Raw genomic sequence first — 19,146 nt, forward strand, 5'->3', positions numbered from 1 at the left:
ATGAGAGAGGCCTGTAATTTTCAAAATGAGAAGAAAAAAAATCCAGAAAATCACATTGTAGGATTTTTAATGAATTTATTTGCAAATGATGGTGGAAAACAAGTACTTGGTCAATAACAACATTTTATCTCATTACTTTGTTATATACCCTTTGTTGGCAATGACAGAGGCCAAATATTTTCTGTAAGTCTTCACAAGGTTTTCACACACTGTTTCTGGTATTTTGGCCCATTGCTCCATGCAGATCTCCTCTAGAGCAGTGATGTTTTGGGGATGTTGCTGGGCAACACAGACTTTCAACTCCCTTTTCTATGGGGTTGAGATCTGCAGACTGGCTAGGCCACTCCAGGACATTGAAATGCTTCTTACGAAGCCACTCCTTCATTGCCCGGGCGGTGTGTTTGGGATCATTGTCATGCTGAAAGACCCAGCCACGTTTCATCTTCAATGCCCTTGCTGATTAAAGGAGGTTTTCACTCAAAATCTCACGATACATGGCCCCATTCATTTTTTTCCTTTACACGGATCAGTCGTCCTGGTCCCTTTGCAGAAAAACAGCCCCAAAGCATGATGTTTCCACCCCCATGCTTCACAGTAGGTATGGTGTTCTTTGGATGCAACTCAGCATTCTTTGTCCTCCAAACACGACGAGTTGAGTTTTTACCAAAAAGTTATATTTTGGTTTCATCTGACCATATGACATTCTCCCAATCTTCTTCTGGATCATCCAAATGCTCTCTAGCAAACTTCAGACTGGCCTGGACATGTGCTGGCTTAAGCAGGGGGACACGTCTGGCACTGCAGGATTTGAGTCCCTGGTGGCGTACTGTGTTACTGATGGTAGGCTTTGTTACTTTGGTCTCAGCTCTCTGCAGGTCATTCACTAGGTCCCTCCATGTGGTTCTGGGATTTTTGCTCACCGTTCATGTGATCATTTTGACCCCACAGGGTGAGATCTTGCGTGGAGCCCCAGATCGAGGGAGATTATCAGTGGTCTTGTATGTCTTCCATTTCCTAATAATTGCTCCCACAGTTGATTTCTTCAAACCAAGCTGCTTACCTATTGCAGATTCAGTCTTCCCAGCCTGGTGCAGGTCTACAATTTTGTTTCTGGTGTCCTTTGACAGCTCTTTGGTCTTGGCCATAGTGGAGTTTGGAGTGTGACTTTGAGGTTGTGGACAGGTGTCTTTTATACTGATAACAAGTTCAAACAGGTGCCATTAATACAGGTAATGAGTGGAGGACAGAGGAGCCTCTTAAAGAAGCGGTTACATGTCTGTGAGAGCCAGAAATCTTGCTTGTTTGTAGGTGACCAAATACTTATTTTCCACCATAATTTGCAAATAAATTCATTAAAAATCCTACAATGTGATTTTCTGGATTTTTTTCTCTCATTTTGTCTGTCATAGTTGAAGTGTACCTATGATGAAAATTACAGGCCTCTCATATTTTTAAGTGGGAGAACTTGCACAATTGGTGGCTGACTAAATACTTTTTTGCCCCACTGTATATGACTCAAGGAAAGAGCCTTCAACTATAAGGTGATTTTAAAAAAAAACTCTTCTAGCTTTGATAGGAACACAGCCCGGATCCACACAATTACTGTTTTTCTTTACGCAATCCAAAAATGTTCCATTATAAATTGCAAACTGGGTCAGGTGGGAATCATTTGAAAGCGTCTTCTCTTGGCGATATGGTTATAAAGTTGCTTAACAAGTTATAAAATATGATCTTACAGTGTTAGGCTTTCAAACGGCACTTCAGACAAACATATTGTAATTTTGGGGCTTATAGAATGGAGTCATGACATGAGTGCATTCAAGTGTGTGTTCTGCTGCATGCAACCCGACAAACATAGGCTCATTCTGTCCAGGACAACCCAGGCAGGGTATAACACATGGCAGTCATCCTTTTAACTGTGGATCAAACATAGCGATCATAAACGTTGATACTGTAAATTAAATTATTTTTCAAATATGGAAATGTGATGTGCACATTTGGACTCACGGGTGTGTGGTCTGCTTGTATGACATCAACACTGTATTTATTATAATCCTCAATGTCTCATCTTTCAGAACACATCGACTTCTCAATTTACAGCATTTCCCTCACTCAGAGAACAACAAATGTGCAAAAGTAGCACAATTAGTGGGAGGGATGGGGGGGGGGGGGGGGGTTTCTTGTCACGCGCTGTGCTCAAATTTATAACGTTTGTTCGTCAAAAACCATACAGAACAGTGAAGCTGAAAACCGTAACTCTGACGTCATGTATAGCATGTTACTGTACAGCGACTGCGTTCCAATTTAGGTATTTAACAATGACAAGATCTGCCATTTTCAACCCGTTTGTTTACGTGATGGAAAGGGCTACCGAAATCTCCACCAACAAGGTGATGTAGTGAATTCTTTGAAGATAACGTATATATGGGAATTTTAAGTACATACTTGAGCAATGCAAAGGAATCTCTGAAAGGAAGTGTGAGATGGGGCCTTTCCAAAATAGCTGAGCTGGCCGATTCTAAAGTGGCCAACCAAGGGCCCTTTGAGCCTAGTAAGGATAGGACATAGCAAAGTGTGAGGAAAACATTATTCACTCCGAATCATCATTCTCTGAATTTGCTGTACAAAGTTAAAGGGGAAAACAGGAAAGGCAACATGAGTAGATCTATTGTCAAGACTAATGATTACTCATGGAAACCATCAAAACGTGTGGCACATTGCTGAACCGATGCCCAATATCAGGAAATAATGGTTAAAGGTAGTGAGCTGAACAATTGGTAGCACTTTAGTTAAAGCCTCAACCAACTCAGGGGCTTCTGGTTATAGTGTCCACCCTGAGATTGGAAGGTTGGCACTTCAATCACCGGCCAAGTCATACAAACACTGTACAAATGGGACATGATGCATTTTGCCGGGCGCTCAGCATTAAGGAGATTGGGGGTAAGGCCCTGCGATAGACTAGCGTCCTATCAAATCAAACTTTATTTGTCACATGCGCCGAATACAACAAGTGTAGACCTTACTGTGAAATGCTTACTTACAAGCCCTTAACCAACACTGCTGTTCAAGAAGAGTTAAGAAAATATTTACCAAATAAACTAAAGTAAAAAATAATTAAAAATTAACACAATAACATAACAATAACGAGGCTATATACAGGGGTACCGGTACCGAGTCAGTATGCAGGGGAACAGGTTAGAATGAATTTGTAAATGTAGGTAGGGGTGAAGAGACTACGCATAAACAGCAAGTAGCAGCATGTACTAAACAAATGGAGGGGGGGTCAAATTAATACTCCGGTGGCCATTTAATTAATTGTTCAGCAGTCTTATGGCTTGGGGGTAGAAGTTATTAAGGAGCGTTTTGGTCCTAGACTTGGCGCTCCGGGTACGGTAGCAGAGAAAACAGTCTATGGCTTGGGTGACTGGAGTCTCTGACAATATTTGGCAGTTGCCATACCATGCGGTGATGCAACCAGTCAGGATGCCCTCGACGGTGCAGCTGTAGAACGTTTTGAGGATCTGGGGACCCATGCCAAATGTTTTCAGTCTCCTGAGGGAGAAAATGTTTTGTGCACTCTTCACGACTGTCTTGGTGTGCTTGGACCATGATAGATCATTGGTGATGTGGACACCAATGATTGTCAAAGACTCCAGCCACCATAGTCATAGATTGTTCTCTCTGCTACCGCATGGCAAGCGGTACTGGAGTGCCATGTCTAGGACCAAGAAGCTTCTAAACAGCTTCTACCCCCAAGCCATAAGACTCCTGAACAGCTAATCAAATTGCTTCCCAGACTATTTGCACCCCTACCCCCATACACTGCTGCTACTCTCTGTTATTATCTATGCATAGCCACTTAAATAAGCCTATCTGCATGTACATAATTATCTCAATTACCTCAACACCGGTGCAACTGCACATTGACACATTCACTTTGAACTGGCACCCCCTGTATATAGCCCTGCTTTGTTATTTACTGCTGCTTCTTAATGATTTGTTTTTGTTATCTCTTTCTTTTTTTTAGGTATTTTCTTAAAACTGCATTGTTGGTTAAGGGCTTGTAAGTAAGCATTTCACTATAAGATCTACACCTGTTGTATTCGGTGCATGTGACAACTAACATTTGATTTAACATCGGCTACTGAGAGCGATATCACACAGTCATCCAGAACAGCTGGTGCTCTCGTGATTGCTTCAGTGTTGCTTGCTTCGAAGCGAGAATTAAAGACATTTAGTTCGTCTGGTAGGTTCGCGTCACTGGGCAGCTCGCTTCTGGGTTTCCCTTTGTAGTCCGTAATAGTTTTCAAGCACTGCCACATCCGATGAGAGTCAGGTCCTGTGTAGTAGGATTCAATCTTAATCCTGTATTGACTCTTTGCTTGTTTGATGGTTTATCTGAGAGCATCGCAGGATTTCTTATAGGCGTCTGGATTAGTGTCCTACTCCTTGAAAGCGGCAGCTCTAGCTTTTAGCTCGATGCGGATGTTGCCTGTAATCCATGGCTTCTGGTTGGGATATGTACGTATGGTCACTGTGGGGACAACGTCGTCGATGCACTTATTGATGAAGCCGATGATTGAGGTGGTGTGCTCCTCAATGCCATTGGATGAATCCCGGAGCATATTTCAGTCTGTGCTAGCAAAACAGTCCTGTAGCGTAGCATCCGCACCATCTGACCACTTCTGTATTGAGCAAGTATTTGCTTGTAAGCAGGAATCAGGAGTATAAAATTATGGTCAGATCTGTCAAATGCAGGGCGGGGGAGAGCTTTGTATGCATCTCTGTGTGTGGAGTAAAGGTGGTCTATAGAGTTTTTTGAGTCTGGTTGCATACTGTATGTGACATGCTGGTAAAACTGATTTAAGTTTGCCTGCATTAAAGTCCCCTGCCACTAGGAGTGCTGCTTCTGGGTGAGAATTTTCTTGTTTGCTTATGGCCTTATACATTTACATTTACATTTAAGTCATTTAGCAGACGCTCTTATCCAGAGCGACTTACAAATTGGTGCATTCACCTTATGACATCCAGTGGAACAGCCACTTTACAATAGTGCATCTAAATCTTTTAAGGGGGGGATTACTTTATCCTATCCTAGGTATTCCTTAAAGAGGTGGGGTTTCAGGTGTCTCCGGAAAGGTGGTGATTGACTCTGCTGTCCTGGCGTCGTGAGGGAGTGTGTTCCACCATTGGGGAGCCAGAGCAGCGAACAGTTTTGACTGGGCTGAGCGGGAACTGTACTTCCTCAGTGGTAGGGAGGCGAGCAGGCCAGAGGTGGATGAACGCAGTGCCCTTGTTTGGGTGTAGGGACTGATCAGAGCCTGGAGGTACTGAGGTGCCGTTCCCTCACAGCTCCGTAGGCAAGCACCATGGTCTTGTAGCGGATGCGAGCTTCAACTGGAAGCCAGTGGAGAGAGCGGAGGAGCGGGGTGACGTGAGAGAACTGACCTTTTTCAAGGTCAGGTTATATGAATACGGGCCTTGACCTCCATTTTTTTTGTTGTATGCTTGTTTTAGCCAATTACAAAACTACATTTTAAAAAAGTACAATATGTCTAAAGATGACTTTTCAACTTTGCCTTCTGCAGAGCATTCTCACTACTTAGAAAAAACATAATATTGTAGCTTCTCTCATGCCCATTTTCATGATGTTGCTAGCAGCCATGTGAGTCCTTGCTAGCTAGCTCCAGAACATTAAGCTAGACAAGACCAACAACACAAACAAACGGACTATACAACTACAAGTTGTGAGTGGAGTTACAAACGGACTATACTAAACAAGTTAAACGTCTTACCTGTGATGAAATGTTTCCCATAAACATAGCTACGTGTAGACTACTTGGTCACTGGGTCCCTACATTTCCCACTCTCCCACCCCGAATAGCCTGAAGCCACAGGGCTCTTCTTGCAGGCTCTGTTTCCCTACATGGGAGCATTGCGAACCAAAGGTCGGAATATGTTACCTGGTTACATGTATACCACGGTTTTCAGCCAATCGGCATCCAGGGTTCGAATGGCCTGGTTTATGATGGCCATTATAAATCGGGTTGGTTGAATCCTGGATGCTGATTGGTTGATAGCATCCATTCCTGAATAATGTCATAATGCCATAATTCCATTTCAAGTATCAATGCACATCCACTGTTACTTCCCCATGCTTCTTCCATAGCATTGTGCCTTTCTGTATTTTGAAAGTCCTATATCTTGGAACCTTGATTGGTGACATGCAACATTTGTTGGGACTATATCAACAGTGGACTAATGAAACAAATACCAAAATATAGTTTTTGAGTGGAACTTTCCTTTAAGTAAAGTGTTATTAACTGAACAAATTACATGTTTGAGTTACAGATCCACAAGTCTATCAATTCTCAGGTCTGCAGTACAGTGTACTTAGAGTAGAAAACCATTCAATGATTTTAGCTTAGAATGTATTGAAGCTGCATTTCAAGAGCTGCAAAGGATCCAAGTAAGCAGTAAGTTGCATGGTGTTCTTTGGCACTGGTGTGTTTCAGTGAATCTCATGGGCTTTTCATGCACATGTGCTATTGATCAGTCACACCTAATATCACCTAGCAGCCTGTGTCGAGCAAAACACAGCTGCTGATATATTAATGGTGTAAATCACAACTCTAGTCCCCGGAGCTGGAGCGGTATGGGGGGTTAAGAGGGGAGTTGTTGCTTTGTAAGCACTTCTAAACTGGTGCAGGTTGTGACTTAGCCCTTTTTTTTTATATAATCATCTGTCATAAAGACAACTTATTGCTGTCATATTGACTTATATGTCTTTTCTCCATAACACACATGAGGTCATCTTCTTTGAATAGTTGGTTACCTCAACTCTGATAATATAAGGACAACAAAAAAATCGATATTTGCAGTTAGTTAGTTACCGTTATCAGATTTGGAATGTTGTCATGTCACCAAAATTACTACATTACTGTAAATGACAGATGTCACAAAGTGGCATTGCAGTGGTGCGTTACATTACAGCCAGTCCCACTCCCCTCTCTATCTGCTGTCCAACAGACAGTGAGTTCAAACAAATGTCTAATACTGTAGCTGGGCTCAAGTGAGCTTGCCTGGTTGCAATGGAAGCGTCCTAAACCCCGCCCACCTGGCACACTAAAGCAAACGCTCAAATATATGAACAATTTCAAATAGTATTTGAACCTGATATGCTGTCAAAACAAATCTAAATAGAAGCTGCTGCTGCCTGAGCTTATCCTGAAAGTCTGGGTCTTGGGCCCACAAGGGCCCCTTCAAATGGCTCCCAGAGGGCCCCAAGGCAGGAAGATGTCACGGAGGAACAGGAAGGAAAAGCCGGAGCAGCCAACACGGCAGAGGCCATCCCTGTGGGGCCAGCAAGTGCTGGGTCAGTGCCAGTACTGACATCAGCCTGCCGAGCTGGGGTCCAGATGTCCAGTTTCTAATTTTAATTCCTGGGTGGGAAAACCTGGCATTCCATCATGTATTATACAAGTCTAGAGGGGTAAACTGTAACACCAAGTCCCTAACAGCTGATAAGGTTACAGGAGAAAAGATGTTACACTGTAACAGTATGGCAACCTGTACTGTAATACCGCCAGACATGGAGGCTGTTGTTTTTATTGTTACGTACTTTTATTTTACCGAGTAAGTTGACTAAGAGCAGATATTTACAGCAGCAACCTGTACGTCGTTGAGAACAGAACATTTAACTGCCATGGGGTTAAGACGGAATAAAAGGAACTGTAACGGAATTCCTCTTCTTCAGAGGAGGAGTAGCAAAGATCAGACCAATATGCAGCGTGGTAAGTGTCCATAATGATATATTTAATAAATCAACAGAACAAAATAACAAAAGTACAAACAAACAACCGAAACAGTCCCGTATGGTGAAAACACTAACACCTAAATATGGCCCCCAATCAGAGACAACGACTGAAACCTGCCTCTGATTGAGAACCATACTAGGCCAAACACATAGAAATATAACAGAACAAAACATAGGAAAACAACATAGAATGCCCACCCCACCTCACGCCCTGACCAACTAAAATAAATACATAGAAAAGGAACTAAGGTCAGAACGTGACAGGAACATATACATTTAGAAGTAAATTGTCTTGTCAACAAGTCCCAATGCATCAATTCCCATCTGCTAGACATTTGCTAAGGAAACCATGGGACAAATAAATGCCACCCCCCCCCAAAGGTGCGGACTCCGGCCGCTCAGGACAGGAGGGAGACTCCGGCAGCTCAGGACAGGAGGGAGACTCCGGCAGCGCTGGACAGGAGGGAGACTCCGGCAGCGCTGGACAGGAGGGAGACTCCGGCAGCGCTGGACAGGAGGGAGACTCCGGCAGCGCTGGACAGGAGGGAGACTCCGGCAGCTCAGGACAGGAGGGAGACTCTGGCAGCGCTGGACAGGAGGGAGCACCTGTAGGGAGGAGATGGAGAGACAGCCTGGTGCGGGGGGCTGCCATCGGAGGCCTGGTGCGTGGAGGAGGCACCGGATAGACCGGACCGTGGAGGCGCACTGGAGGTCTCGAGCACCTAGCCTGCACAACACTACCTAGCTGGATACTCCCCGTAGCCAGGCAAGTGCGGTGAGGTGGAATAGACCGCACTGGGCTGTGCTGGTGAACGGGGGACACCATGCGTAGGGCTGGTGCCATGTACACCGGCCTGAGGAGACGCACTGGAGACCAGATGCGCTGAGCCGGCTTCATGGCACCTGGCTCGATGCCCACTCTAGCCCGGCCGATACGAGGCGCTGCGATGTAACCCTCGCCACGACCCCGGATTGGGGACCCTAGCAACGGGTCCCGAATGGACGGGCGATTCCGGCAACACCGGACAGGGGGAGACTCCGGCAGCGTTGGACAGGAGGGAGACTCCAGCAGCACTGGACAGGAGGGAGACTCCGGCAGCGCTGGACAGGAGGGAGACTCCGGCAGCTCAGGACAGGAGGGAGCACCTGTAGGGAGGAGACGGAGAGACAGCCTGGTGCGGGGGGCTGCCACCGGAGGCCTGGTGCATGGAGGAGGCACCGGATAGACCGGACGTTGGAGACGCACTGGAGGTCTCGAACACCGAGCCTGCACAACCCTACCTGGTTGGATACTCCCCGTAGCCAGGCCAGTGTACGGGGAGTTGGCTCAGGTCTCCTACCTGATTTAGCCACACTCCCTGTGTGACCCTCCCAATACATTTTTGGGGCTGCCTCTCGTCCCAGCCGCGCTGCCGTGCTGCCTCCTCATACGACCGCCGCTCAGCTTTCGCTGCCTCCAGCTCTGCCTTGGGGCGGCGATATTCCCCAGAATGTGCCCAGGGTCCCTTGCCATCCAGAATCTCCTCCCATGTCCATGTGTCCCGAGATTTCTGCTGCTGCCCGATACCACGCTGCTTGGTCCTTTGGCGGTGGGTGGTTCTGTAATGGAATTCCTCTTCTTTAGAGGAGGAGTAGCAAGGATCAGACCAATGTGCAGCGTAGTAAGTTTCCATAATGATATATTTAATAAATCAACAGAACACTGAACAAAATTACAAAAGTACAAACAAACAACAGAAACAGTCCCGTATAGTGAAAACACTAACACAGGATACAACAACCCACAAAACACAATAGAAAACAGGCTACCTAAATATAACGACTGACACCTGCCTCTGATTGAGAACCATGCTAGGCCAAACACATATATAATATAATATAACCACAGAACAAAATATAGAAAAACATAGAAAAACAACATAGAATGCCCACCCCACCTCACGCCCTGACCAACTAAAATAAAGACATAGAAAAGGAACTAAGGTCAGAACGTGACAGGAACATATACATTTACAAGTAAATTGTCTTGTCAACAAGTCCCAATGCATCAATTCCCATCTGCTAGACATTTGCTAAGGAAACCATGGGACAAATACATGGGGCTAATATTGTGATTCCGTGCCCTACACCATACTTCGACCAAAACAAACACTTATGCTGCTGTATCTCAGACAATCGAGCAGGGAGCTTGCCCCCCCATTCAACTTAAAGCTTCCTGGCCAACTTGCATGTCAGGAGAGCTAATCGCCATCAGACACGGCACTGCGGCGCTTTCATGAGACATGGCTTTGGATACTCTGCTTCCGAGTTTTTATGATCCTTTTTCCATGGTAGGAGGGTGGGGAGCCACCCAATCCAGCCAAGCAGTCCCAACCAGAGCCAGACAGAAGGAGGGATACAATGTGTGCGTGCATGTGTGTGTGTGCGTGGCTGTGTGTGTGCGCGTACCGTAGAAGCGATACTGTTGACACACTCTCCACCCGACGGACACCCTGTGGGCTATTGTTTCTCTACAGTGTGAGGAAGGGAATGAATGCTCTGAGACATTAGTCCAGAGACAATGTCATTCTACCGGGGCGGGGCCCTGATTGCCATGTGTCCCTGGCTCCCGCTTCTGCCGCTGGCCCTCAGACCCAGGGTGGGGTCCTTAATGCAGAGGTGAAAAGGCAGCTAATTTCTAGCCTGATTTCTTCCCTGTCAAATTGTTTAAAAAATATGACAAGCAGCCCTTCAGGAGGAAGTTTTTAAAATGTATCTTTTAATTGAACCTTTATTTAACCAGGTAGGCTAGTTGAGAACAAGTTCTCATTTACAACTGTGACCTGGCCAAGATATACCAGTGTGAACAGACAACAACACAGAGTTACACATGGAGTAAACAATAAACAAGTCAATAACACAGTAGAAAAAAACTTGTCTATATATATTGTGTGCAAAAGGCATGAGGAGGTAGGCAATACATAGGCCATAGGAGCGAATAATTACAATTTAGCAGATTAACACTGGAGTGATAAATGATCAGATGATCATGTGCAAGTAGAGATACTGGTGTGCAAAAGAGCAGAAAACTAAATAAATAAAAACAGTATGGGGATGAGGTAGGTAAATTGTGTGGGCTATTTGCAGATGGACAATGTACAGCTGCCGCGATCGGTTAGCTGCTCAGATAGCAGATGTTTAAAGTTGGTGAGGGAAATAAAGTCTCCAACTTCAGCGATTTTTGCAATTCGTTCCAGTCACAGGCAGCAGAGAACTGGAAGGAAAGGCGGCCAAATGAGGTGTTGGCTTTCGGGATGATCAGTGAGATACATCTGCTGGAGCGCGTGCTACGGGTGGGTGTTGCCATCGTGACCAGTGAACTGAGATAAGGCGGAGCTTTACCTAGCATGGACTTGTAGATGACCTGGAGCCAGTGGGTCTGGCGACGAATATGAAGCGAGGGCCAGCCGACTAGAGCATACAGGTCGCAGTGGTGGGTGGTATAAGGTGCTTTAGTAACAAAACGGATGGCACTGTGATAAACTGCATCTAGTTTGCTGATTAGCGTATTGGAAGCTATTTTGTAGATGACATCGCCGAAGTCGAGGATCGGTAGGATAGTCAGTTTTACTAGAGTAAGTTTGGCGGAGTGAGTGAAGGAGGCTTTGTTGCGAAATAGAAAGCCGACTCTGGATTTGATTTTGGATTGGAGATGTTTTATTTGAGTCTGGGAGGAGAGTTTACAGTCTAGCCAGACACCTAGGTACTTATAGATGTCCACATATTCTAAAAAAAAGAGTCGGAACCATCCAGGGTGGTGATGCTAGTCGGGCGTGCAGGTGCAGGCAGCGAACGGTTGAAAAGCATGCATTTGGTTTTACTAGCGTTTAAGAGCAGTTGGAGGCCACGGAAGGAGTGTTGTATGGCATTGAAGCTCGTTTGGAGGTTAGATAGCACAGTGTCCAAGGAAGGGCCAGAAGTATACAGAATGGTGTCGTCTGCGTAGAGGTGGATCAGGGAATCACCCGCAGCAAGAGCAACATCATTGATATATACAGAGAAAAGAGTCGGCCCGGGAATTGAACCCTGTGGCACCCCCATAGAGATTGCCAGAGGACCGGACAACATGCCCTTCGATTTGACACACTGAACTCTGTCTGCAAAGTAGTTGGTGTACCAGGCAAGGCAGTCATCAGAGTAACCATCCATCATGGCATAGTCATTCATCGTTGTCTTGCGCATGAGCATGGGCTCACTGGGGGGTCAAGTGGAGCTGCCCAACCATCAGGCCTGCTTGTATAATACCAGACACTAGGCACAAAACCTCTCAGAGTAGGAGTGCTGGGACAGGAGGGTCAGGTCCCTCCTTTCCATGCCATCTTATTCATTATGATCTAAAATATTTGTTTTAATCCTAGATCAGCACTCTGTGGCGCTTTATGAATACGGGCCTTGACCTCCATCTACCATGAACTTAATGTTATGAGTCTTCTATACATCTCAATGTCAGAATGAATAAATCAGGAAATGGAATGCAGATCATGTTATTCAGCGTACTTTTCCTCTCTTGTAAACTTTAAGTGTATCTAATGGTTGCATCACCACAAAAGTGTAACTGTGCCGTACACTCATTGACCAACTATTTTCTGTATATTCTAACTTCGACATTAGATGGTGTGTGAATGACTTAAATGTGTAAAATGAGGTCAAAGAGTCTATAAATCTGCTAAATGGCATATATTATTATTATATTATTATTATTAAATCTGATATTTTTGTTGTCACTCAGGACAGCGATGGCTGACTCTTTCCCACCAGTTCCAATGTGTGTGTGAGAATTTGTGTGTTTTATTTTTGTTTTTACAGTAGCTTGGAAACTCTTCTGGCTTGGTAGATGACTAGACATCTAAAACGTAAAGTAAGGTGGGACACAATTCATTTTAACACCAGGAGCAATTGTTAGGAGGATATCCTCAATCAAAGACCCCAAGGACCCAAAGACCGCAATGAATAGCCTCACTTACAGAAACAAAATAAAACCTACATAATGTGGGATAATTGCTGTGAGGGTGCTTATTGTTGTTCTTAAGAATTGTCCGGCCAAACGTCTAGACGTATATCTGAAACATCTGCAAGCAGCATGATGACATTTCACATGGATCCAGTCTAACCTAACCATTTTGAAGTGGGAAGTGGCCATCATAACCAAAAGGGGACAGCAACACAACACACATTTACAACTGTGTGTGGGCACAGCAAGGTTCAGTAGGCCGACTGTAGCCTACTTATAACTCACTGGCAGAGCATTCACAGATGCAAGTTACATATTGCCCCCTTGTGGTGTAGCCTAAATAAAGTTTCTGTAGTGTTATATATAACATCTGTCTATACTCTAGAGTGTGGTGTAAAGAAAATGGCACGTCTGTTTAATGCAACTATATTAGAATGATGTTTTTATTCATTGCTCTTTGAATGAATTACCATTTGACTGTTGTCTGTTAGCTGATGATTCATGTCCAGCTGCCTCTTTTTATTTACATGTTTTATTTCACCTTTATTTACCAGGGAGGCCAGTTGAGAACAAGTTCTCATTTACAACTGCGACCTGGAAAAGATAAAGCAAAGCAGTGCGACAAAAACAACAACACAGAGTTACACATAAACAAACGTACAGTCAATAACACAAAAGAAAAGAAAAATAGAAAAATCGATGTACAGTGTGTGCAAATGTAGAAGAGTAGGGAGGTAGGCAATAAATAGGCCATAGAGGTGAAAATAATTTACAATTTAACATTAAAACTGGAGTGACAGATGTGCAGATGATGATGTGCAAGTAGAGATACTGGGGTGCAAAAGAGCAAGAGGGTAAGTAATAATATGTGGATGAGGTAGTTGGGTGTGCTACTTACAGATTGGCTGTGTACAGGTACAGTGATCAGTAAGCTGCTCTGACAGCTGATGCTTAACGTTAGAGAGGGAGATATAAGACTCCTGCTTCAGAGATTTTTGCAATTCCTTCCAGTCATTGGCAGCAGAGAGCTGGAAGGAAAGGCGGCCAAAGGAAGTGTTGGCTTTGGGGATGACCAGTGCAATATACCTGCTGGAGCACGTGCTACGGGTGGGTGTTGCTATGGTGAGCTGAGATAAGGCGGGGCTTTACCTAGCAAAGACTTATAGATGCCCTGGAGACAGTGGGATTGGTGACGGGTATGTAGTGAGGGCCAGCCAACGAGAGCATACAGTTCGCAGTGGTGGGTGGTATATGGGGCTTTGGTGACAACATGGATGGCACTGTGATAGACTACATCCAGTTTGCTGAGTAGGATGTTGGAGGCTATTTTGTAAATGACATCGCCAAAGTCAAGGATCGGTAGGATAGTCAGTTTTACGAGGGTATGTTTGGCGGCATGAGGGAAGGAGGCTTTGTTTGCGAAATAGGAAGCCAATTCTCGATTTAATTTTGGATTGGAGATGCTTAATGTGAGTCTGGAAGGAGAGTTTACGGGCTAACCAGACACCTAGGTATTTGTAGTTGTCCACATATTCTAGGTCAGAACTGTCCAGAGTAGTGATGCTAGTCGGGTGGGCGGGTGCGGGCATCGATCGGTTGAAGAGCATGCACTTAGTTTCACAAGCATTTAAAAGCAGTTGGAGGCCACGGAAGGAGTGTTGTATGGCGTTGAAGCTCGTTGGGGGGTTTGTTAACACAGTGTCCAAATAAGGGCCAGATGTGTACAGAATGGTGTCGTCTGCGTAGAGGTGGATCAGAGAATCACCAGCTGCAAGAGCGACATCATTGATATAAACACAGAAAAGTGTCTGCCCCCGTTCAATGATACCGAATTCCTAGCTGCAGACTAGTAATTCATATCAAATACTTGTTTCTATTCTGTCGGTATCGATAGTCTAAGAGTTTAACCACGTGGTATGGTTAAACGATTCAGCAATGGTCTGCAACCTTTCTACTCCCGTGATTGAGAGGAACATGGTCTACTGAGAATTTCTCAAAGTTGGGTTTTATTCGGAATTACAGAAAAGGGGCTGTCCCAGGATGCCTGACCCTAACTGGGCTCATGGGCGGTCCTCTGATTTAGTTAAACTCAAAAGGGAATTGGAGTTTCCTTCATTAAACAGTCCAAACTCACATTACACAATTTTAGAAACAGTATCATACTCACTCATTCATCTTATACAACAATTAGATGTAAACCTCATATCTGAGGCTATTATATAAACAGCATTATAGTAATGTGGCCACACCGTCTCCAAACAAACAGACCAGTCCGTAGCTGGATTCTTCACCTAGCTTTTATACCTTCTCCGGAACATAAATGTTGTTCGGACCTCAAGTTCTGCGAGGTGGAAGAAATTCCTTTGTTCTCTATGAAACTTCACTCTATCTCTATACTGTGTGGCCATGAGGATATCCTCTCCTCAGGAATTTACAACCTCTCTCTGACCACAGCAGCCTTGTTGAAGGAGGCAAGGGGGAGGCAGGGAGAGGGGGATGGGGCTTGCTGTACCCAAAGAGGGCAACGTCATGACAACCCTGGTGGTTTGGATCTTGTTTGTCCTGCAAGTTACAAATCAACATAAAATCATGAACATGTGATGTCCTGTTTGTAGATCATTGTTGCAGTCCCCTCTGGTGGTTGAACTTGGTAGGCTTCTCTGAAAGCGGAGCAGTGCACCACAAGGATGGCAGTTGATGTCCGGTTAGTGATCTCTGTTGCGGTCCCCTCTAGTGATGTACCTTGGTAGGTTCCCTGGAAGCTGCAAAGTATCCTAGGGAGGGCCAGGGAATGTCCTGGTTGGTTGATGGCAGTTTTGGTCCTCCCCTTCTGGTGGTTTACCTTGGTAGGCTCCCTGACAGCGGGGCATGCCGCCACAAGGATGGGCCGTGGGTGTCCGGATTTGGGGTCGCCGTTCCGGACCCGTCGTCTGGTCGTCGTCCAGACTGGAAGATCTGGGATGTAACTTAGGCAGAAGTTAACAACGCACACACACACACTCATGAAATATATATAATTACCTCCATTCCCCAATGAGTGGCGCTGTGGCACTAAGTGATGGTTGTATGGGGACTTTGTTTATGGCTCTATCACTTCCTAAGTGTCAAAGGAACTGAACCGAAAAGGAATGAAAGCATAAACAAAAGATATACAAAATATAGTTCTCACACAAAAATCATCTAATTGGAGTGTATTTTATATACGTCCAATGTTCTGGCAAAATGACTATCATGGCATTGTCTCTAATGCCATATCTAGGGTTTTTCTACTTGGTGTGTTGCTTAGGCACTATCCTAAGTTGATAACTATATGATAAGTTTACAGCTGTAAGGCACTAGTTTTGGGCAGTCTACAGGGATGACCTATGGACTTCTGGGAAGAAAACTGGTGAGTGCTGAAGAGTCAAAGGCCTAGAGGTAAATGTTCAACTTTACTAAGGCTGGTATTTTGCTTGGATCCTTAAGTGATCATAGCATAAATCCTAATTGGATGTTCCATTGTGCATGTGCGTTTATGCTTTCACAAGCGCGCATGTCAAGGGAAGAAAACCAAGTATCCTGGCAGATTACAACTTGTTCAGAATGAGTCTGACGTAGTCTGGTAATTTTCAGGTCAATGCCTGGAGGTCAGTCAGAATTGGTGTCGAGGGAGTCTGTAGTAGTTTTTAAGTCACTGTGTCTTCCACTATTGGAAGCAGGCGGTAGTGGTGTCAATACGGAGACCAAGGAAAGACCCTACTAGTCCTTTAAGCTATAGGCCGATAGCGTTGACCTCTCACGTATGTAAACTATGAAAAGGATGATAACGGAAAGACTGACGTACATTCTGGAGAGTAGAGGACTAATGTCACCTGATCAAAGTGGGTTCAGGAAAGGCAGGGGAACAATGGATCCTGTACTGTGCCTTGAGTCAGTCATACGGAAGGCACAGGCAAATAAGGATGTTGTGGTAGCCATTTTCTTTGATGTAGAGAAGGCTTATGATATGATGTGGAAGGAAGGCCTATTTATCAAGCTGGATAACATGGGGGTAGGGGGAAGGGTTTTTAACTAGATAAAGGATTTATTTTTGGGTGCAATCAATACAAGTGAGGGTGGAGAGCTCTATGTCAGAAAGCTATGAGGTACCCCCCAGAGAAGTGTCATTAGTCCTTTTTTGTTCTCTATTATGATTGACGATGTGTTCTTAGGTGAGACCTGACACTGTGAGGTCATTGTTTGCGGATGATGGAGCGATGTGGAAGAGAGGTAGAAATATTACCCATACAGCCAGAAGAGTTCAATAATCGATTAGTGAAGTAGAGCAGTGGTCCCTCAGGTGGGGCTTCAAGCTTTAATAAGAACAGTGGTTCAAAATAATTGGCAAGAGTTGTGGAACAGGGAGAGAGAGGGAAGACACCTATATAAAGATCCAGGAAAAGGTGGGGGCAGGGAGGAAAGTGTAGTCACAAGGCTGAGACTGGGACACACAAGTACATAGAAACGTCCCAACCTTCGCTCTCTCTCCCCCGCTACTCTCTCCTCTTCCATCCTATCATCTCTTCCCTCTGCTCAAACCTTCTCCAACCTATCTCCTGATTCTGCCTCCTCAACCCTCCTCTCCTCCCTTTCTGCATCCTTTGACTCTCTATGTCCCCTATCTTCCAGGCCGGCTCGGTCCTCCCCTCCCGCTCCGTGGCTCGACGACTCATTGCGAGCTCACAGAACAGGGCTCCGGGCAGCCGAGCGGAAATGGAGGAAAACTCGCCTCCCTGCGGACCTGGCATCCTTTCGCTCCCTCCTCTCTACATTTTCCTCCTCTGTCTCTGCTGCTAAAGCCACTTTCTACCACTCTAAATTCCAAGCATCTGCCTCTAACCCTAGGAAGCTCTTTGCCACCTTCTCCTCCCTCCTGAATCCTCCTCCCCCTCCCCCTCCTCCCTCTCTGCAGATGACTTCGTCAACCATTTTGAAAAGAAGGTTGACGACATCCGATCCTCGTTTGCTAAGTCAAACGACACCGCTGGTTCTGCTCACACTGCCCTACCCTGTGCTCTGACCTCTTTCTCCCCTCTCTCTCCAGATGAAATCTCGCGTCTTGTGACGGCCGGCCGCCCAACAACCTGCCCGCTCGACCCTATCCCCTCCTCTCTTCTCCAGACCATTTCCGGAGACCTTCTCCCTTACCTCACCTCGCTCATCAACTCATCCCTGACTGCTGGCTACGTCCCTTCCATCTTCAAGAGAGCGAGAGTTGCACCCCTTCTGAAAAAACCTACACTCGATCCCTCCGATGTCAACAACTACAGACCAGTATCCCTTCTTTCTTTTCTCTCCAAAACTCTTGAACGTGCCGTCCTTGGCCAGCTCTCCCGCTATCTCTCTCAGAATGACCTTCTTGATCCAAATCAGTCAGGTTTCAAGACTAGTCATTCAACTGAGACTGCTCTTCTCTGTATCACGGAGGCGCTCCGCACTGCTAAAGCTAACTCTCTCTCCTCTGCTCTCATCCTTCTAGACCTATCGGCTGCCTTCGATACTGTGAACCATCAGATCCTCCTCTCCACCCTCTCCGAGTTGGGCATCTCCGGCGCGGCCCACGCTTGGATTGCGTCCTACCTGACAGGTCGCTCCTACCAGGTGGCGTGGCGAGAATCTGTCTCCTCACCACGCGCTCTCACCACTGGTGTCCCCCAGGGCTCTGTTCTAGGCCCTCTCCTATTCTCGCTATACACCAAGTCACTTGGCTCTGTCATAACCTCACATGGTCTCTCCTATCATTGCTATGCAGACGACACACAATTAATCTTCTCCTTTCCCCTTCTGATGACCAGGTGGCGAATCGCATCTCTGCATGTCTGGCAGACATATCAGTGTGGATGACGGATCACCACCTCAAGCTGAACCTCGGCAAGACGGAGCTGCTCTTCCTCCCGGGGAAGGACTGCCCGTTCCATGATCTCGCCATCACGGTTGACAACTCCATTGTGTCCTCCTCCCAGAGCGCTAAGAACCTTGGCGTGATCCTGGACAACACCCTGTCGTTCTCAAGTAACATCAAGGCGGTGGCCCGTTCCTGTAGGTTCATGCTCTACAACATCCGCAGAGTACGACCCTGCCTCACACAGGAAGCGGCGCAGGTCCTAATCCAGGCACTTGTCATCTCCCGTCTGGATTACTGCAACTCGCTGTTGGCTGGGCTCCCTGCCTGTGCCATTAAACCCCTACAACTCATCCAGAACGCCGCAGCCCGTCTGGTGTTCAACCTTCCCAAGTTCTCTCACGTCACCCCGCTCCTCCGCTCTCTCCACTGGCTTCCAGTTGAAGCTCGCATCCGCTACAAGACCATGGTGCTTGCCTA

Source organism: Oncorhynchus keta, chromosome 21, assembly GCF_023373465.1.
Source record: "Oncorhynchus keta strain PuntledgeMale-10-30-2019 chromosome 21, Oket_V2, whole genome shotgun sequence".
Taxonomy (NCBI): Eukaryota; Metazoa; Chordata; class Actinopteri; order Salmoniformes; family Salmonidae; genus Oncorhynchus; species Oncorhynchus keta.